We start from the raw sequence: 22,535 nt of genomic DNA, 5'->3' as shown, positions 1-22,535 counted from the left end.
AAAAGCATTTGACAGACATAAATAAGTATGGAATTTTGCATTTAAACACGATCTAACCCATTTATGAAAGTAACAACAGCTTTGAGCAGAGGCGCCATGCTGCCACCTGTGCGTGCGCATGCCTGCGCTTTCAAGCTTGGGTTCTCCCTCGCCCTTTCCTGGCCAGTCGAGCTGTTTTATCCTGAGCCAGCTCCCACCTTTCTACAGAAGCATCCCCAGAACCATGGCAGAACACTCCTATGTGAGGTCCACCAAACCCGTGCTCAAGGCCAAGAATGAAAAGAAAAAGAGCAAAGAGAAGGAGAGGGGGAAAAAGGATGAAGAAACCCAACTTGATATTGTTGGAATCTGATGGACAGTAACAAACTTTGGTGAAATTTCAGGAGCCAGAACGATTGAAATGAATTAAAACAAAACCTACATACATGCATTTGGCAATGGACTTTTGCACTGGGAGCTCCATATAAGGAAGCTGATGAGGGTCCTAATCCTCCGGACCAGCTTACAGCTGTCAAATTTGTCTGATTCCAGAATTGCCCTAAACTCTGGCTAAGGAACATATCTTGGTATAAATTCAGATGGACTTGTTGGGCATTCACATGTGATTGGACTAAGAGAACAATGGGAGCCAGTCTTTCAAGATTGGGAAATGATTTTATTGGCCTCAAGTAGCTGTTTTATCAGATGAAATGAAGGAGACCATATAGAAGCAAAAAGTAAAGCAACAGGAGAGGAAGACATGATAAAGATTAGATCCTGAGCTGAAAGAGAAACTAAGAAAAAAGCTGGTATCCCAGAAGACAAAGGAAATATTAAATGGTGTGAATTATGGGGCGGGGGGCGGGGGAGACTTCAGAGCTTCCAGGACTACAAACTTAAAACAAGCAAGAAGACAGTAAAATTCTTTAAAGGCCTGGAAAAATGGAGTTTTGCATGAAATACTTCTGGACAGGCAGGTCAAATTGAAAACTGATAGACATTGCAAATGACCAGGATTTTTGTCTTTGCTTCTTCTTTTGTTTTATTTTTTCTGAATAAAATAATCAGTGGAAGCATTAAAATAAAAAATAAAGTAACAGCAGCTTCTTCTATACCAGATACCAAACTAAGTGCACTGTGAATTCTCTCCTGGTCCCCCTGCAACGTGCGAGGAAAGTATTATCTCTTTCGACTGAATAGTTGGTCCCTTTCCTACAAGCTGGGATTTTTTTAAAATTCCCATTGTGTACTTCCTGTGTCCCAGGCACTGTACCTTCAGGAAACATACAGATAGTACAATTACGAAGAAAATACAACAACAGGGGGCTGTGGTAAGAATAATGAGAAGGGAAGAACTTGTTTAAGTTGCCTGATCAGCTGAGAGCTGACAGATGAAAGGAACCAGCTGTGTAAAGAGCAAGAGGAACAAACACGCAGAGCAGAGGACACAGCATGCGCAAGGGCCCGAGGCTGGGAAGAACTTCATGCATTTACAGATTAAGAAGAAAACTGGTAAGAGAACAGTGAGCAAGAGGGAAGGAAGCATGAGGTAAGTTTGCAGACACAAACAAGGGCCAGACCCTGCGAGAGGTTTCAGAACTTGTTACAGAATTAAAATGTATACTGAGTATAGTGGAAGCTCCTGAAGGGTTTTAAGCAAGAGTAATAAGATCTAATTTGAATTTTCTTTAAAAAAAAAATCATTCTAATTGGTCTTTGGAAAGTAGATTGTAGGGATGCAAGAGGGGAAGCAGGGAGAAAAGTGAACAAATTGCTGTCTGGGTAACAGGGACAGTGGTGGCTTAAGCTACAGTATGGCCATGGAGAAGAACTAGAGTCAACATATTCAATCATGAGTCTTTTAATGACAGAGATATGTATCATTAGGCAATTTTGTTGTTGTGAGAACATTAAAGAGCATACTTACACAAACCTAGGTGGCACAGCCTACTGCACACCTGCTGTATGTGATGTAGCCTATGGTTCCTAGGCTACACACCTGTACGGCATGTTAGTGTACAAAACAACACAAGATTAAATCAGGCTCAAAAGGAAGCGATACAATTGAAAGACATGGTAACCACGAGATGTATGAGGCTGCTGCCAGTGTTGCTTGGCACACTGTCTCGCAGCAACTGGAAACCCAGGCGATGGATTCCCCCGAGAGCCTCCGGAAGAAGGCAGCCCTGCCAACACCCTCATTTCTAACCCAGGGAGACCATGTGTACTTGTGACCTCCAGCTCCGTAAGATAATGAAGGAGTGTTGGTTTAAGCCACTAGCTTTGTAGTATTCTGTTACAACAGAAATACGAAACTAATATACTATTACCCTTTAATGACATTATGAAAGTCAGCTGAGTCAGTAAAATGTTCTGACACAGACCAGGCTCAGAAAAGTGTCATCTCTTAGCCTGGATGAGATGGATGCAGACTGGTTCAGTGTCCGTGGCTACACAGTGCACTCAGGATAGCACTACTTCATGGATTAGGATAAGTATATTCAAATGTAATTATGTAAATAGAAGCCTTCAGTACACACTTTTCGACATTGTGGTTAAGATACAGACAACACTCTTAGGCGTTTTCTAAGTCCCAATATCATTTCTCTCTCACCAAGTTGCTCTAGCTAGATAGGGAACAATCAAATTGATTCTGAAGATCAGAGTCTGATCATTCCAGATGCCAGTTCTGAAACTCTGAATTGTCATGGGATTCCCTACCTCATCCTTCCAAACACCTGAAAAGGAGGTATTTTATATTCATTGTTAACCATCTCTGTCATTAATGATGGAACCTGAGCCAATGTAAAGAGAAGCATTCATATTTTCACCAGTTAAGAAAGGACATAGTTTCATTATCAACGTTATCATTATTTAAGCTGAAATCTCCTTAGTTTAATAGACTCATCACTGCCACCAATAAAATATAATATGCTTTGCCAGGAACACCCTTCCACCTGGCACTACTTGGCTAAGTCTCACTGGAGATTCAAACTGTAATATCAAGTGAGAATTTAACGTCCAACCCCATCCCATAGGATTAAACCAGTCTTATAAAAATTGGACCATTCCTGGAATGTTCATGACCTACAAGGCTAAAGATTTTACTGTCTTTGTGAGGAACATTTTCTCAACAATTTACTGAGAGGAAGGCTATGTTTATTCCAGTCAGGTTTCACCCATCCATTTGAAGCTTTCTAATTTCACTTCTTGGTAATTGTTCCCCCAGCATTTCCTGTAACTGTGCCTTATCTGATTCTTCCACTCCAGAGTGTTATTTTTATTGCAATGTAAAACAGAAACATTTCTGAATTATAATTGGAAGTCCTGACTGGTTCCCCATTTGATGCTGAATAATTCAATCGAGCTAATTAGGCATGGGGCACCCCTGACTCACGCTGCAAAAAGACTTATCCTGACTTCTGGTGATGCTTCTGGAATGTGGCTAATTGGCAGAAGCCATGTACAGTGATAATGAGCACACATTTGCCTTTCTTGCCCCATGAGGGAAACTGGAACTTTCTAAAGTGGTATTTAGATGAGCTATGATGCTTTTGCAGCGTTCTCAATTATCGACTGGAACACCCTGAAAGTGACTGGACCATCAATCCTATCCAGCTCTCAGTTCAAAGGGAATGTGGCTGCCTCAAGACTCCTACTGTGAGATTTCCAGGAAACAGAAAGTTAACCTTAAGTCACTTTTCACTTTTTTTAACTTAAGAAAAATGGGCAATTACCTTTGCTCTGCAGACTTCACAAACTCGAGTGGGTTCTACTGCAGGAGTTAAAAGGTGAAGATTGGTGTCTGTGCTAATTAGCAGCTCCTACTTCAGCTTGAAAGCTTACACTATAAAAAGACACGGGAGGCAGACAGGATCAGAACCCTTCTGGAATCCTTACAGGAGGCCTTCTTTGACAAATGCAAATTTGCAGGCTGAAAAGTCACGTCGATTCTTAGATGTATTTTCATCAGAATCTGATGGAACCACAGTGCCTTCTGCCCATATTCATTGTATTAAATGTTGACTACACACCGCCAACCAGTTTCATCTTTTAGAAAAGTTTCATCTGTTCCTAACAGGAAAAGAAAGCTGTCAACATAATTTTAATTCTTTTTCTGACACATCTTTTTATGTTCTTATATTTGCATTTTTTTCTTTTTTGCATTATTTGGTCTATTATATGGAAGGATCTTTTTCCAAGTATTAATAACAGAAAATTCAAGAGGGCATCAAATTAAAATGTTTTTTTAAAGGGATGAAATGTATCCAAAGAGTAAGATTTATGGAGCTTAAATAAAGCTCTAAGTCCTACATGTGGGACCACACATTGGAAGTCCAGCTCAGCATGCATCTCCCACTGGGACTTTGGTTTCGTGGCTCTGCTAAGCCAACACAGGCTTTTCGTAGGCTGCGTAATAGGACAGGTTCATTCTTAACCATAATTATACTCCTACAACCTTATCCATTTACACTAGCACATGCCCCTTGCATACAGACAGTTTTGACCAAAAGCCTCATTTCTTCGCATATGATACTGTAGCCCAGTAATCTGCCCATGACCCACTGCTGGTTAGTGGCAGACCGGAGCGGGCAAGCCAGAGACTCTAAAGCACCAATCCACTCTTCTCTCCGCTGTGCTACACTGAAGAGATGAAAGGTACACTGACATATTACTATGCATTTCAATACAGCTTGAATGAGCTGAATGAAAACTGGAATATTAGAGGCTGTCAAAAGTCAAAGGCTTCACATAAGCTCTAACGAGTGAACCTATTTTACTAAAATTCCCTACAGGTTCTGGCTAATAGTTATTACTTACTGAGCAATTAGTAGGTGCCAGCAGCATGCAAAACAGCTTCCATTTAATCATTCACATTATCTAATTTAATCCTCATTCTCCTAAGTAGGTGCTGTTTTACAGATATGGAAACTGAGACTTTGAGACCAGTAAAACATCTCCCAGGGCTACACTGCCAGTCAGTGAGGAAAGCGGAACTTTATTTGAAAATAGAGCCCATCATACTACTATAAGCAATCAGCAACTCCGCTCCCAGATATTCAAATCAAGTAAACTTTATTAAAAATAATTTTCATTCTATGTGTTCCTTTTATCCTGGCCTTGCTTTGATCAAGCAAAGAAAGTATGTTACTAGCATTCTCCCAAAGCTTGAAAATTTCATTATCAAACCAAGTTATTCTTTTTTAAATCCCTCCAAAAAAAAATGACTTGCCAGCATAGTACATTCCAGTGGTAGAACCCTTTAGCACCCTGGTCTACACTCATATTGATTTCTATTATAATTTCAATAAAATAGAGAGTAACTGCTCTCTACCCACCAAGCTGTATCTTTTTATATTCTTTTCCTGCTTTTACTTTTCTCATAGGTTAAATAATTTCAAATTCTTCCCCAGCCGGCATGACTCAGTGGTTGAGCATCAACCTAGGAACCAGGAGGTCAAGGTTCGATTCCCAGTCAGGACACATGCCCTAGTTGCGGGCTGGACCCCAGTGTGGAGTGAGCAGGAGGCAGCCGATCAATGATTCTCTCTCATCATTGATGTTTCTATCTCTCTCTCCCTCTCCTTTCCTCTCTGAAATCAATAAAAATATATTTAAAAAATAATAACAGCACAGGTGGAAGGGGAGGCGACGCTATGGCGGGGCGGTGCAGCCTGGTGGAACCCGGGCAAGCAAGTCGCTGTTGGGAAGGGAACTAGTCTGGCGCAGGACTCCAGGCTTTCTCAGCCCAGCCGTTCTGCTGGGGAAAATGGAGGTGGCTGGGGCGGTGCCCTCGGAGCAGCTGGTGGGCTGGTGTACCCAGCATTTGTGGAAAACTTTTGCCCTGGAAGTCAGTGAGGAGATCATGCAATATGTTTTGTCAATTGAAAGTCCCGAAGGGATATGAGAATATGTTGCTGACCTCCTTCAGGGAAATGAGGGCAAAAAAGGTCAATTAATAGAAGAGCTTATAAACAAATGGCAAAAGAATGATCAGGAGTTGATTTCTGATGTTCTGCAGCAGTCCTTCAAAAAAAGATGAAATTTTAGATGGGCAGAGATCAGGAGACCAGCTAAAGAGAAGTAGGCAAAAAGGGAGAAATAGACAGGAAGTTCCTGCATTTGCTGAACCTGACACAACCGTAGAAGTCAAAACACCTTTTGATTTGGCCAAGGCACAAGGGAACAACAACTCCTTAAGGAAGAAGACAAAGTTTGTCAGTTTATACACAAAAGAGGGACAAGACAAGCTTGCAGTCCTGATCACAGGTCGCCACCCTTGTGATTGCCTGGGCCAGAAGCACAAACTGATCAATAACTGTGTGATCTGGGGGCGTATAGTCTGTGGTACTCTGGTATGTACTCGTGAAGAACAGGATATTTTACAATGTGACTCAAACAAGAGCCAGAAATTGCTCAAGAAGCTAATATCAGGGATGGAGAATTCTGGAAAAGTGGACATCTCTACCAAGGACCTTCTTCCTCACCAAGAGTTTCAATTTAAGTCTGGTCTGGAGAAGGCTATCAAGCATAAAGACAAACTGTTAGAGTTTGATAGAACTAGTATTCAAAGGACCCAAGTAATTGATGATGAGTCAGGTTACTTTGCCAGTGATTCTAATCAGTGGTTATCCAAGATTGAGCGGGAAACTTTGCAGAAGCAAGATGAGAAACTGAGAGAATTTTGACATGCCTCTCAACTTTCTAAGATCACCATTGATTTTGCAGGCAAAAAGATCGTGGAAGATGAAAAGCCACTAGCAGAGTATTATAGCAATCTAGATGAGACAATCAATACAGGCCATTGCCAGTGGAACCTTGAACCAATCACTGACCAAATTGGGTAGATCTTCTGAAGAGCCTTTGGGAATTCTGGTGAGTCCCAACCTGTACCAGACCCCTCCCCAGTGGATAGATCAGACAGGTGCAGCCACACAGATGAAGGCTTTCCATTCAGCAGGATCAGAACCAGAGTTCAACTCATATCGGCACCAGTTGTGAATCCAGGACGAAGAATTTCAGGAAGGCTTTGATGGTGGCTGGTGCCTCTCTATGCATCAGCCTTGGGCTTCTCTGCTTGTCAGAGGGATTTAAAGGGTGGAGGGAAGAAGCTGGTACACCCCTCACAGAGGATGACTTTGGATAGCAGCCACAGCCAAAAGATCCTCCCCCCAAGAAGTCTCCGAACTCCAGACTACATATCGTTTTCTTTGTGGGAAAAATGTGGAATTTCCCAATGACTACCCATCAAGTTGTCTTTTGGGCTGTGTGGACCTAATTGACTGCTTGTCCTAGAGTCAATTTAAGGATCAGTAGCCAGACATGAGTCAAGAATCTGAGTCTCCATTTGTTTTTATCTGCACAACTCCCAAGGAAATGATTGTGAAGTTTCCTATTAAAGGAAATCCAAAAATCTGGAAACTGGATTCCAAGATCCATCAAGGCACAAAGAAGGGGTTAATGAAGCAGAAGAAAACTGTCTGACACAGGAGAAAAGGAGCTATACAGCATAGTGGAGTTTTGTGTACTAAAATTGTTTCCGTTGGTCCTTCGGAACTGAAGCAGTAGAAATCTCAAGGCTTGGCATCAGACTTGACTCTCTCAAAATTTAAACTCTTACCAAACTTGTATATTTTTCTTAAGGAGTGGAATTCTTTATGTAGTGGGTCAAAATCTTTGAATACATTATTTATAAAAACCTATTTTAAAAATAAAAATAAAATAATAATAATAATTTCAAATTCTTGAGGTTTTATTCAAAGGACCCTGTATCCAATAGCATAAGCATATTTATAATCAGTCCTAAATGAGTGGTCTTCTAATGGGTCCGTGTGTGCAAAAACTTTCCCTTGGGCTCTTGGGCACTCCAAGAGAGAATCAATCTCAAGATCCTCAAGTGCCATAGATTCTCTTTTCTGAAAGTGATCTTCCTGAGAACAAATTCATTCAAGGCACAATGCTGATTCTCTGTTCCCTCCTCCTTTTTACCAGAGCCCTTTCCTCTTCTAGGACAGAAAGGCAGGCAGGCCCATGCCAGATCTCACATCAGTACCTTACCCTCAATGCAGAAACCACCAGCAACAAGGAGACCATGCAAAATCTGCTGAGAAAGCAAGTGACTCTCTAATGGGGCTCTGTATCCCTTTATAAGTCAGATGGTTTCCAATTTACTGCTTTTAATTCAGTTAAATAAAGACCAAGTCAAACAATTCACTAAGAACTTTCCTCCTATTCTAATGAAAGACCACAAGTTGATTTTTTTTTTTTTTTGGCATTCAACTTGAAAGAAGTCCAAAAAAATTGATTGACACTGAAAAACAACTTTCCTTTTATTCCCTTCTGAACAAGATTTCAAATGACTCCAAATATAAAAAATGAAAGATAGATTTAATATTGATGCTAACTCTGTTTCATTCTAGCAAAATTTATCTACAAATATAAGAACTAGTTTTAAAACTTCTATCTAAAACTAGCTCTTATATTTGTACATAAAACTTCTGTCTCAACCTATGATACATTTGCAATTAATTTTTACTTTTTATATTTAGTAATTATCCCAACCAGTAATAATAACTCTATACAGAAAAAAAATTACACTGTGAAACTCATGATGAGAGAAATATATTAAAATAAATCCAAGTTCAATGTAAATTACTGTGGTCTTTAGACTCTAAGAGGAATGTAATAAGATAAAATCAGAAGGATGCAACAACGTTATTTTCTTTTCTTTTCTTTTACTTACTTATTGGCAGAGTCAGCTTTAGTTTTATTTTCTTTTTTTTAATCTTTATTGTTGAAAGTATTACATATACTCCCTTCCCCTGCCCCGCCCCACCCCAGGCCTTCATCACCCTGTTGTCTGTGTCCATGGGTTATGCATATATACATATAATTTCTTTGGTTGATCACTTCCCACCCACCCTTCCCCACCTTCCCTCTGAGATTCAACAATCTGTTCCATGATTCTATGTCTCTGGATCTATTTTGTTCATCCATTTGTTTTGTTCTTTAGATTCCACTTATGAGTGAGATCATGTGATACTTATCCTTCTGTGACTGGCTTATTTTGCTTGGCAAAATACTCTCCAGGTCCCTCCATGCTGTTGCAAACGATAAGAGTTCTTTCTTTTTTACAGCTGCATAGTATTCCATTGGGCAAATGTACCACAGGTTTTGTTTTTGTTTTTGTTTTTGTTTTTGTTTTGGTTTTGGTTTTGGTTTTGGTTTTTTACCACAGTTCTTTTATCCACTCATCTGCTGACGGGCACTTGGCTATTTCCAAATCTTAGCTATTGTAAATTGCACTGCTATGAACATGAAGGTGTATATATTCTTTCTGATTGGTATTTCTGGTTTCTTAGGATATATTTCTAGAAGCGGAATCACTGGGTGAAATGGGAGTTCCATTTTTAATTTTTTGAGGATACTCCATACTGTTTTTTGTAGTAGCTGCACTAGTCTGCATTCTCACTAGCAGTGTACTAGGGTTCCCTTTTCTCTACCTCCTCACCAGCACTTGTCTTTTGTTGATTTGTTAATATAGCCATTCTGACATGTATGAAGTGATACCTCATTGTCATTTTAATTTGCCTCTCTTGGATGATTAGTTTCTAAGCATTTTTTTATGTCTCTTGGCCATCTGTATGTCTAAATGGTCCTTTGCCCATTTTTTAATTAAATTGTTTGTCTTCCTTTTGTTAAGTTGTATGAGTTCCTTATATATTTTGGGAATTAACCCCTTGTCAGTTGTATTATTGAGAAATATGTTCTCCCATGCAGTGGGTTCTCTTTTCATGTTGATGATGGTTTCTTTTTCTGTGCAGAAGTTTTTTATTTTAATGTAGTCCCATTTGTTTATTTTCACCTTAGTTTCCTGTGCCAAGATGTGTCTGTAAAGATATTGCTATTAGAGATGTCTGAGATTTTATTGTCTATGGTGTCTTCTAAGATTTTTATGGATTCATGACTTACATTTAATTTTTTTACTCATTTTGAGTTAATTCTTGTGTATGGTATAAGTTGGTGGTCTAATTTCATTTTTTGGCATGTACCTGCTCAATTTTCCCAATATCATATGTTGAAGAGAAGAGACTGTCTTTACTCCATTGTATGCTCTTGCCTCTTTTGTTAAATATTAATTGAGCCTAATGGCTTGGGTCAATATCTGGGGTTTCTGTTCTGTTCCATTGGCTATATACCTGTTCTTGTGCCAGTACCAGGCTGTTGTGATTACAATGACTTTATAGTATAACTTGATATCTGGTATTGTGATCCCACCAACTTTGTTCTTCTTTCTGAAGTTTGCTGCAGCTATTCGGGGTCTTTTTGGTTTCATATAAATTTTTGGAATGTTTGTTCTGGATCTGTGAAATATGCTGTTGGTATTTTAATAGGGATTGCATTAAATCTATAGATTGCTTTGAGTAGTATGGGTATTTTAATATTGATTTTACCAATGCATTAACATGGTATATGCTTCAATTTGTTTATATCTTCCTTTATCTCTTTTTTCAATGTCCGGTAGTTTTCCAAGTACAAGTCTTTTACCTCCTTGGTTAAGTTTATTTCTAAGTATCTTAATTTCTTTGTTGCAATGGTAAATAGGGTTGTTTTTCGGTTTCTTTCTCTGAAAATTCAAGATGCCATAGATTTCTGGATGTTAATTCTGTATCCTGCTACGTTGCCAAATTTATTTATTAAATTTAGTAGTTTTTTATGGAGTATTTGAGGTTTTTTATGTATAAGGGTATTGTGTCATCAGTGAATAATGACAGTTTTACTGCCTCCTTTCCAATTTGGATGCCTTTTATCTCTTCTTCTTGTCTGATCCCTATGGCTAGGACTTCCAATACTAGGTTGAACAGGAGTGGTGAAAGTGGGCATCCCTGTCTTGTTCCTGTTCTTAGGGGAAATGGTTTTAGTTTTTGCCCATTGAGTATTATGTTGTTTGTAGGTTTGTCATATATGGCTTTTATTATGTTGAGGTATGATCCCTCTATTCCCACTTTGCTGAGAGTTTTTATCAAAAAAGGGTGTTGGATTTTTGTCAAATGCTTTTTCTGCATCTATTGATATGACCATGTGACTTTTGTCTTTCAATTTGTTTATGTGATGCATCATGTTTATTGATTGCTGAGTACTGTAACAGCATTGCATCCCTGGAATAAATCATGGTGTATGATTTTTTAGTATATTGCTGCATCCAATTTACTAATATTTTGTTGAAGATTTTAGCATCTATGTTCATGAGGGATATTGACCTGTAGTTCTTTTTCTTTGTGGTGCCTTTATCTGGTTTTGGAATTAGGATAACTCTGGCTTCATAAAAAGAGCTTAGAAGTGTGCCTTCCTCTTGAAATTTTTCTAATAGTTTGTGGAGGATAGGTGTTAGTTCTTCTTTGAATGTTGCAACAGCTTTGTTTTCAAATGTCCATATTTGCATGTGCTAAGTTACATCTTTTGCATTTACTTAAACTTATGTTTTAAAAATTTAGAAGTTAATTTAAAAGTGTGGAAAGAAATATTTTGTTTTTCAAAATTCCTTAGAGGCACAAAAGGGAAAAAATTTGAAGATAATGAATCAACCCCAAAGTGCTTTATCCCTCTTAATATTTATTCCTACAGCCAAGGTTGAATGGTCTTTAGTAAAAATATCCTAAAAATTCACAATATCTTTTTAAATTAAGTCTTAGCCCAGTGTTGCATGGAGAACTATTTTGTGATCCCTACATCTTTTTTACTTTCTGTCTGAACATCTCAGACTCACATTTTTTTATTTTTTTATTTTTATTTTTTATCTTTTTTTATTTTTTTCTCTCTTTATTGATTAAGGTATTACATATGTGTCCTTATTCCCCATTGCCCCCCAACCCCACCCCTCCATTCATGCCCTCACCCCCCTGGGGTCTATGTCCATTGGTTAGGCTTATATGCATGCATACAAGTCCTAGACTCACATTTTTTTTTAAAGAAATAGTTCTAATTACTCACTGACCCACAAATTCTTTTCCATCATATGTATGCTTAACCAAGGTGGAGGTGTGATTTTATGTACCAACTTAAGATAAAGTTAGCAGTGAACACAGAAGGAGAAAACTGTCCCTTGTTGGTCCTCTCCCAGTCACTGCTAGGGAACAACTTAAGGCAGAGTGGCTCTGAGTGGCCGGATATCTAATGGCTTTCCTTTCTTCCTTTTCTTCTCTGTCAAACAAATATGCCTGCAAACCTGTGCCCAATTAAATCCTTCTGTAAACAGGGATAAAGGGAGAAGGAAAAGTATATCAGTTTTCCCCATCTGGTATATAAAATCAATAATTTAATACCTTTTAGAGTATGGGGAGCCAATGGAGTCTGGTCACATTTTGGGCCTCTTTAAAAGCTAGATTACACCTCTAGTGACCAAGGGTCAAGGTTGCTATATATAGATGACAGCCACAAAGATATGGGTGATTGTGATATTCCAGAAGTTTCATGAGAAGGATGGACTTATTGGCTCTTGGAGAGGATTGGGGGAATTATTTTTCAAGTCTGGAGCTTAGATTTCTCTCAAAGCCTCTCTCTCTGCCGAAACCGGTTTGGCTCAGTGGATAGAGCGTCGGCCTGCGGACTGAAGGGTCCCGGGTTCGATTCCGGTCAAGGGCATGTGCCTGGGTTGTGGGCACTTCCCCAGTGGGGGATGTGCAGGAGGCAGCTGATCGATGTTTCTCTCTCATCGATGTTTCTAACTCTCTATCTCTCTCTTCCTCTCTGTAAAAAATCAATAAAATATATTTAAAAAAAAAAAAGCCTCTCTCTCTAACCACCTCCAGTCCTTAAGAGCTGGTTGAGATCATGTGGTTAACAAAATCTCCCAAGATTCTATTTAACAAATGGTGTTTCCCTTTTCTCACCCAGGACAGTGTGCATGCTCCACAGTCTACAGAGAGGCTGGGCTTCATCAATACCCAGTTCTTTTACCATCCCTCCCTCTCAGTTTAAGGTTTATCTAACCATAAAGGCATTGAAAGAAATGTTTCTATTGAAGATTTTGATGGAAGATATTCAATGAGACCTTTGGGGCCTCCAGGTTTAAGAGCTGCAAAGGAAGAAAGAGCAGCAGCAAGGAAGGAGTAGGAAAATAAGGGGAAGGAGGACCAACCCCAGCCATGAAGAGTATATCATCTAGCTGGGGAGGTAAGATAACAGTAGAGAGCATGTTCGGTAAAACAAGATGCTTAGCCATAACTTAAATATAGTCTACAGACACAGCAGGGAATAACAATTAGTAAATTTCTTAATTAGGATTATTCCTAGCCTACAGTCAATTCTAATTTTTTTCATGCAACTAAGAATTCTTTCTACTTGCTAAATACAGAAACACCCATGAACAAATGTGAACAAATTTCCTCCAACATGTTTGCATTTTACTACCTCTCATTTCACCACAGGAACACAGGTTCAGTCAGTGTCACACTGTGAGTCCCACAAGTAAGGTATAGTGTAGAAGTGAAACTAGCATTTTCCTTCCAGATAAATGTATAATTAAAATACTGATTCATTGATTTGCTAATTGAACTTCCTGCTGTGGACACAGGACATTCATGGCAGGAAGAATAAGGACCTATTTCAGAGGGTTCAAATTGCCTTATTTTTTTTAAAGTTCTTTACTATGCCTGTATTAGAACAGTAGTTGGAAATAAAAGAATGTGAGTGGGGATTCATTCAATAAGTATATAAAAGAGACAAATGGTTGTGGAAATACGACAGGTGCTTCTCAAATGAGAAGGAATTGGAAGGGGAGTTCATCCACTACAAAGGGGCTCTCTATTCTTGAAACCCAAGAAGTTTTTAGGCAGCAAAAAGTTTGCTCTTTGTTTCCATCGTGGCATGGACAGCATGTCAGCCCCTGGCCAAGTCCAGCTGTCTGTACCTCTCAGGCAGGACACCCTCATCTATGCTTTTCAATATCTGCACAAATGTCTTGAGTGTCTGGTTTTCACCATTCCTCTGTCTCTCCAGTCCAAACGCTGACCTTCAGCTAGCTGGCTGGTCCTACTTAGTGGCCTCATTCCTGTAAACCCTATCTCTAACACCATAATAAATGCTCAGTAATATCTGTTGAATTTATGAATAATTATACCCATTTCTGCCTCTTTACCATCTTGGTTTTCTGACATTAGCACAGCACTTTCAAAGCCATTTCTTTATTCCACAGGTTCCTGGATCTATCACCCTGTCCACTAGACTCTTGATGCCTACCTGGACCTGGCTCAGATTTACTTCCCATTTGATCTTGATCTGCAGTGGTTGGTATCTTTGTGATAATGCTCCCTTACTGACTTCCACTAACATTTTTATTCTTTACCTCTGAACTCAATTACCCCACTCATTTCTAGCATGCGCACAGCCAGCATCATCTAGCCATAAAGACTAACTTGAGCCCTAGCCGGCTTGGCTCAGTGGATAGAGCGTCGGCCTGCAGACTGAAGGGTCCCAGGTTCGATTCCGGCCAAGGGCATATGTCTGGGTTGCAGGCTCAATCCCCAGTGGGGGTGTGCAGGAGGCAGTCGATCAATGATCTCTCTCATTATTGAGGTTTCTATCTCTCTCTCCTTCTCCCTTCCTCTCTGAAACCAGTAAAGAAATATATTAAAAAAAAAAAAAGACTAACTTGACATTTCCAAAGTCTGTTTTGCTCTATAGAATGTTTAAAAATATTACAAGAAAAAGATATGTGAGCAAGTAAAATACCACGTGTTACTTTCCCATCTTGGAGATTCACATCATTGAGTTCTGATGTGGGTTCAGGAGGGAGGGGGCAAAACTTTTCTACACAGGATTTCCAAACCTATTCCAACATGACCCCCTTTTTCATGTGATGTCTGTTAATATCCCACAGAGTTGTGTTCCCTATAACACATTTTGGAATACACTGAAATAACCCCATTTTGGGAGCAAATTCTAAAATTAAGTGTGGAGGCTTTGCCAGCAAGAAAATCATCAGCATATTGATCAGCATAAGTTAAGAAAGAATTTGGGAACAAGGGGAGCTTGGGCTTGATCTGGAGAAAGTGGCAGATATAACTTGAAGAGAGAAAGCAAGGGGCACTTTCAGGGTGGTGCGATCTAGAAAAGGTAAGACTGAAACTTCTTAAAGTTGGGAGTAAAAATTTGAAAAGGGGAGCTCTCCGGTGATATGCTGTGTCCAGCAAGATTTTTGTGACGTAAATACTCTCAGGACTGGGATCCCCATTGACAAGGAGAGGAATCAGTAAATCACCAAATGAGCAACATACCAGACCTAGTCTTTTTTTTAAAAATTAGGTTAAAAACTATTCTAAGGTTTAGCAGTCATAGCTTATTATTTAAAAAATAAATTTCTTTTTAAATTATTGGTTCCCTATGAACCTAATTTTTTACATTCTGATCCTTTAAAAATCATCATACAGCTAAAACACTGCCTAACAGAAAGTGGTGTCCAGATTTGCTATTTACATTTTTTATTTTACCTATATAAATATAAGCACATTTATTTCTCCAGGAATTTGTAGTATAGACTGAATAAATCTCTCACTTTAATAATATAGCCTCATGGTAATTTAAACCTCAGAATTTCTAAAATATCATACTGGTGAAGTAATCCTACGACACAAGGTTTTTCTTCTCACACATATATATGCCAAAATGAGAGGTACCCACTAAATTTTACCCCAAGCGCTGAATAGCAATCTGTTATTGTTAAGAAAGGTTGCAGAGATACCTGCTCTGCCAAGTGTTTGCATATATAAATTTCTAAAAGCCCAAGATGACAGATTGTCTGTCGTGTATCTGAAAATAAAAGCACCTGCATTTGTTGCAACCAGGCCATAAACAGCATGGAACACGAGTGATGCTGCTCCTTGCTAGTTTCTTTGCCTTCATAATCAGGTTGCCGTTTTGCCTGAGAAAAGTGGTAGAATTAATTTCCTATAAAACATAAATAACAATTTTCCTGTAATGCCTTCCTCAACTCTAATATACATGCATCAAAGACTTACTTCTACTGAAAGAATATATCATCTCTTCTCTTGCCAACTGTGGAGTCTTTGCCCTGCTAAGAAAACGTCATGCCCAAATCTCTCACCTTTCCATGGAAAAGCCCCTTTCACTGTGGCGAGGTCTCTATGGGCACTGGAACACGGCAGCAGGTGGGGTTCCCACACACATTTCATCCTCCGCTCTCACAGATCCCTCCGACAGCACATTCTGGGACTGTGGTGTTAGCAGAACTCTACAGTTGACTGTGCCCTCCTAGGAATCATATTCTTTGGAATGTAAATTATTTATTTTGTTGTTCCTTTTCATGAATGCTTTTCCAACCAACCAACCTTTTGTTAGTCAGCACCCTGGTTGAGTGACTAAATTCAGAATTCCATTAGAATTCTTCAGTAACAATAATTAGTTTGTACATTCACCCATATAGAGCACATATCTTCAAAAGGGTGGAGGAAAACAACTGTTTTTAAGACAAACTTACTAGTTTATCTTCACTTCCCCATTTAGATGAACTGTAACACCAACCCCCATCCAAAGTATAAATAAATGTACTATTTTAATTCCTTCAGTGAGACATATCTAGCAAGTACCTCCTATGGGTTAAATACTATATAAGTCTTGCAGAAAGCAAAGTCATAACTCAGTTCATGTACCAAATCAGTAGTTCCCAACTCGGTATAATTTTGCCCTCCACACCTCCCCTCCCCCGCCCTCGGAACATCTGGCAATGTCTGAAGACATTTGGAGTTGTCACAACCCAGAGGTCAAGTTGCTACTGGCCTCTAGTGGGTAGAGGCCAGGGATACTGTTAAACATCTGATAGTGCACAAGGTACGTAGTCATCCACAACAAAGACATTCCACTCCAAATATCAATAGGACCAAGGTTGAGAAACCCTGCTCTAAATTAGAAACGTGGTTAGATAATAATTTGAAATACTAAGTTATTTTTGTTCCCTAATTTTTCCCTTTCCCTTCCACCACAGTCAAATAGGTACAGTCAATTCTATGCTCCTTGCCTCAGGGCAAACAGGTGCATGGCAAGAAAGCAGAAGCTTACAATTTTTATGGCAAGAAGATTTGAGAGCAAAGACAGAGTTTCTTATAGAAACTTGAAAGAGGAAGGATTTCCCCAAGACTGGGAAATGGTGCTTCTGTATTAGGGGAAGGGATAAGAGAGGGAGAGGGTTTCTGTGTCTCAAGTACAGAGGGAACCTAGCTTTGCTTAATCCCAGGAAACTGAAGAGAAAGCAGCGGAAACAGATCTTGTCTGGATATTGGGCAGCCCTGCTGAAGACTCCCATGCCCTGGGCATGGCTCTAGAGAGCCACCAGATCTAAAGAAGTCATGTCTGCAGGAATGATGCCATCTGAACAAAATCTTCTACCCCATAATAATCATGGCTCAATATCAGGAAGGTATTTTGAGGGAGAGGATTCTAAGAAATACTGAAGTTGATTATTGAGGGTTTGGCTTTGTTTTGTTTACTTATCCAATATAATAGAGACTTGGAGGCAGAGTAGTTATAGAAATAAAATCTTAAATTTCTTGAGCATCTGAGTTTATGAACTAAAGAAGTTTAAGTCTACTTCTGGAAACAAGACCAACAGAGAAAACAAGAGTTGATTAGCGAATCCTCAGCAGTAACAATCCCCACAATCCCATAGACTTACAATGACAAAACTTTATTTCATGCTCACACTTGAGGTCAATACCACAGCACTGCACATTTTCTCATCCTGGAACCCCAGCTGAAGGGGCAGCTCCTGTGTGCAACAAGCCATTCTTGTGGGGAAGGGATGAGAGTGAGAGCTGGCCAAAACTCACAGACTCTCTAAGGAGAACAGGTACAGGTCACATTTATTCACATTCCATTGGCCAAAACAAGTCACATGATCAAGCTCAACATCCTTGAGGTAGAGATAGACAACTCTTACAAGGAAGGGGTAATAAATTGTAAAGAATACTAATAATTGGTACAAAGAGCAAACATCAGATAGCAGTATAACTCTGGGCTGAACTGAGAGACTACAGAAAGCCTGAGATGGGGTGAGATAGGATGGTCAGGAAAAGCACCATGGGTGATGTGGATATGAGAGGGAATAAGGAAAGAAAACAGACCTTATTTGATGGCCTACTATTGCACAATCTTGTTGCTCAGGTTTCCTCAGTTCATCCAACCATCTTATGAGGAAACAAACTCATTAACTTGCCCATAATCATTTAAATTGTAGTATTAAATACTTGGTTCTAAAATCCACATTCTTTCCAATACTGGCACAGACGAGTCAAACTTAAGACATTTGAAAGGAAAAGGGGATAGTATGACAGCACAAGAACAGCTAAGAACAGAGACAGGATTTTCAGATTTCAGAATTTATATAACAGTGAAAATCTGCCCTGATGAGACTAGCAGACCGAGTTAGAGAGTTGTAAGAATTAAAAATTATCAGGAGAGATCTGGTCATGAAGAGCTTTTATAGTCCAGAAAAGTAATATGAAGAGAAATGATAGATTGGGATCGAGACATCTTGCCATTAATAGTGGGTGAACTTGGGCAAGTGTCTATAGGCTCTGGAGGTAAGCTCACTCATTTGTGAAATGGAAAGGTGTGGGGAGGAATTGTAGGGATTGATGGTTTCTAAATCCTCTTATGGAGACAATGCATAGAGGTCTAATAGATTTTAGGGAAAGGTCATTAACTCAACCTCTTACTGTATTGTCCCCTCCCAGTTCGAGTTTCCCAGCCCCAGGCTACAAGAGATGAGGCCCACTACACTCACAAAAATAGGACTCTGAGGGTGGAGAACGCAGCCAAATTTGTCCCTGGTTTAGCAGGCAAACATTCTGACTTTCTGTAAGAAACTGCTGTCACTGATATGATGAATGAGATGTTTAAGAGGAATGACTATTGCAGGGAGAACTACACAGAATGCAGAGTGAGGGCTAGAGGCAGAAAAGGCAGTGGGAACAGTGAGGAAAGTGGGCTTGGAAGGGGGAAGGCAGTGGGGGCAGAGAGGAAAGGGCATTTAAGGGACATACTAAGGTGACAGTGGAAATGTACAGGCCTCAAACTGTTAATTTAGGATACAAAATCTAAACTGGCTTTCTTTTCTGAAATGGATTATTGGAATAATTTGTGACTAAATCTTGCTCCCTTTCCCTCCTCAGTGTAAAAACTGGTCTGTGCCTTTTAACAGGTCAAACATAGAACTTTGGCCACTTTTAAAGTGTTCTAACATCACACAGATGGGAGTTGTCATTCCGGTGAATTTGCTGTGTATTTTAGGTGCGATTGGAACGGCCCATTGTTTACCGCAGTGCTGGCAGGGCCAGGCACCCTGTTGTTGTGCATTGAATATGGAATGTAGTGATTGCCCATTTAAGGTTTTAAATTTGAGTCCCACAGATTTGCCTTCTGGCTCAATAGAAAAATAAAAAGGTTTTTTCCACAGGAAAATATATAACATATATACACCACAGCCATGCCAGCTGAAACATGACACATTTTCAAAATCTTGGGTAGCTTTTAATACCACAAAGCTCCAATGTCAAAGTGAGGATGTATGGGATATGAGTCTACTTGCCACCTTGGATATTCATCCAAACTAGAAGGATGACAGCAGACGAAGTTCAATAGCTATCGAGGGGAGAGAAAGGAGAGAGCCAGTCCTCTCAATAGAAAAGCATAAATCAGACAACCCTCAAAAATCAATTTTAACTAGAAATTTGAGATAAAAGTGTATCAGAAATGGGAACTGGAAGAAAAAACCTGTTTCCAGGGCCAGCGCTCAGCCATGGTCGGCACTCAGCAAAGATCTGCTTCCTCCTCAGCAATGTCACATGAGCACAGATGCCTTCGGGACACTTTCCACCAGTTTAGCTCACAACAGTTGGTCTGTTACAGCTTAGGATTTGGGGGGATACAAATGAAAAAGAAAAGTCGATCCATATCCCTGGAGAGGAGAAACAGAGGAGAGACATTTCCCAGATCCCTGAAGAATTAAACTTAAGAATCGTTAACCATACAAGAGAGAAATTTACGCAGTCCTGAAAACAAGAGCTATACTGGGAACAGCACAGACGGGGAAATCCTAGACCTGGTCCGGGACTGCTGCCTGTGATCTGAGCCTCAGTTTCCTTTGGTTTTATCACTATGCCAAGCAGTGTGTGCCAGGTGCTGTGCCAGGTCTGGAAAACCCTGATACTGGCCCCAAGCCTAGTGGCAAAGACAATACTGAGGGTATAAACTACATGGTCTACAGAATAAACCGATGGACTCTGTAACCTCTCCGGACTCTGACAGTTCCAACATCCTTCAGAGTCTCTGAGCACCGTATGTGCTAAAACAGACAAGAGGAACTTCATCATGAGATGAAACTTGAGTTGTTGAACAGGTAGGAATTAAATAACAGCATGGAGAGCAGGGAGGGGGCTTAGGGGAGGTTAGGCAATGTAAGCAGAAGTCAAAGAAGAGGAAAGTAATCACTTTCCTAGAGAATGGATCCATGAAGGGGAGTAAAAAGAGATAAATTTGTGTCAGATTAAAGAAAACCTTAAAAACTAGATCAAGAAATTTGGAATTTTTCATATAAGGAACCAACAGGTGTTTTCTTTTTTTTTCTTTTTTTTTATGTGGGATCATAGAATTTGATAAAAAATATATATATATTGGCAGGACAGAGCCTGTTAAATACAGGATGTACTGAAGCAATGGGGATGAACATAAAGAGATGAGGCAGAGGGTTGTTGCAATAATCCATGGGGCTTGCACCAGGAGGGTGGAGGTGAGACTGAAAGGCTGGCGTAGATCCTCTGAAGAGATGAGAAGGGACAAGGCCTGGCAAGTGACCCGGAATATAGGAAAACAATGGAGGATCCAAAGTGACTCAGAGATCTTAAGGTCAAGTAAGTTGGGTATTAGTTGGGTTACTTACAAAAATAAAAAAAAGTTGAGATGGAACGTGAATATGAGCAGGTCACAGGCTTATCCAGAGTAATGCCAAGCTTCCGATGACACACAGGACTGGTTTGCAGTTTGTATCTGTGTATTGCACATCTTTATTTTTAGAACCATCTGTGAGTCATAATATGCCTTCGCTTGGCTTGTATTTAAATTAACCTTCAGCCTGGTCATTTACAGCCACACTTGTATCCTTGCTATAGTTCATTGTAAGTACTGTACAAGGTTACTCTTGCCAAGAGAGAAGTTCAATTACGATACATATTCCATTGTTTTAATCACAATTCTTTGCTACCCAAAGACATTCACAGACAAGAAGATTGAAAGAGTAATTGCAATGTCTTCCTCCAAAACAAAGAGAAATCCATTTACCCACAGCCGGTAACACGATTTTCATCAGACACCCCTGGACAAAGAGACAGAATGACAGGGTACAGAAGCAAATTTCTTAAACACCCATAGTCTCAGAGGATAAACATTAGAAATGGCAAGAAATTAGTCTTTTCAGAGAAAATACACAAAGACAGCATTCCCAATAAACAAACAAAGGGAAGAAAAGAGGTAAGACAAACTGGCAAAAGTGGCTAGAGCTGTTCCTTGAACAGTAACTATTGGAGACCAGAATTTTTCTAAGTACTTTGGGATAAATTAAGAAATAAAACAACCATGAGTCAGATAAAACCCTTTGGGATGTGAACATTTAAAATAGAGCATGAACACTTTCCAATCTCAGACTCCTCTAGAAATTATCAAAGGCACTTTCCCAAGTACAGACCATTTTTGTTTAACCTACTTAATGTATTTTTGCAAGCTAAAGAATATGATTTATAGTATAGCTCTCATTGTAAAAACTGGGAGGGCTTCTCTTAAAGGGCTAGCACATTAAAGTATTAAAAATATTGGCTTAATTTCTGAATTATTTTCTTGAGAGCTTGTTTGGAGGTTCTAGCAGGGGAGCGCAGCTACTCGTATACCCTTGACCGAAGACCGGTCCTCTCCTGGGGGGGTGGGGGGGGGGGGGCGGGGGAGAAGGTCGTCCTCTTCCACCGAGAGCGCAGCTTCGGGAGGGACGCACATGGATCGGTGAGGGAGGAGGGGGACACCCACCTAGCCAGCCAGATCAGCCGAATCAACCCTGGCGATCAATGGGGTGACAGATGTCGCAGCCAGATCGCCCTCACATCCTGAATTATTTTCTTATAGGAATTTTTGAATGCCCCCTCTTTAGATTTCATAAATGTTTAATAGCTTCTTAAAACCAAACAAAACAGTTGTGCTACTGAATTTGAGAGAAGTTATAACTTTTTATTTTAATTCATTCTGGAGGTGGACTATCTAACTTAAAGGCACTTTCCAATTTTATCCTTGACATAACCATACCCATCCTCCACACACAGCCTGCTTCTACAACTAAGCTGTTCAGCATCAGAAAGACTGGAGTCTCTATTAGGATTTCAGTATCCATTTGAGCTCACCTCTCCCCGTTTCTCAATTTACACAGGCTTTCACATGTGAAAAAATTCTTACACTCAAACAACAAAAATGTTATTAAATTCTTGGATATCCTGGAAAGTATCCAG

At 39.7% G+C, this 22,535-nt stretch overlaps 2 pseudogenes across 2 annotated transcripts; both read left to right on the top strand.

The window, feature by feature from the left end:
• The first annotated feature begins 223 nt into the window (after positions 1-223).
• LOC308513183 (protein FRG1-like) lies at positions 224-989 on the top strand (annotated as a pseudogene). The gene has a single exon. The product of its transcript is annotated as a protein FRG1-like (transcript).
• Positions 990-5,749: 4,760 nt separating this feature from the next.
• LOC308527880 (activating signal cointegrator 1-like) lies at positions 5,750-7,464 on the top strand (annotated as a pseudogene). Its single transcript has one exon. The product of its transcript is annotated as an activating signal cointegrator 1-like (transcript).
• The last annotated feature ends 15,071 nt before the right edge of the window (positions 7,465-22,535 follow it).

The sequence above is a fragment of the Myotis nattereri genome (assembly GCF_964212035.1).
Source record: "Myotis nattereri genome assembly, chromosome: 1".
NCBI lineage: Eukaryota > Metazoa > Chordata > Mammalia > Chiroptera > Vespertilionidae > Myotis > Myotis nattereri.
The sequence above is the reverse complement of the archived record's forward strand: the minus strand, read 5'-3'. Positions and strand labels throughout refer to the sequence as shown.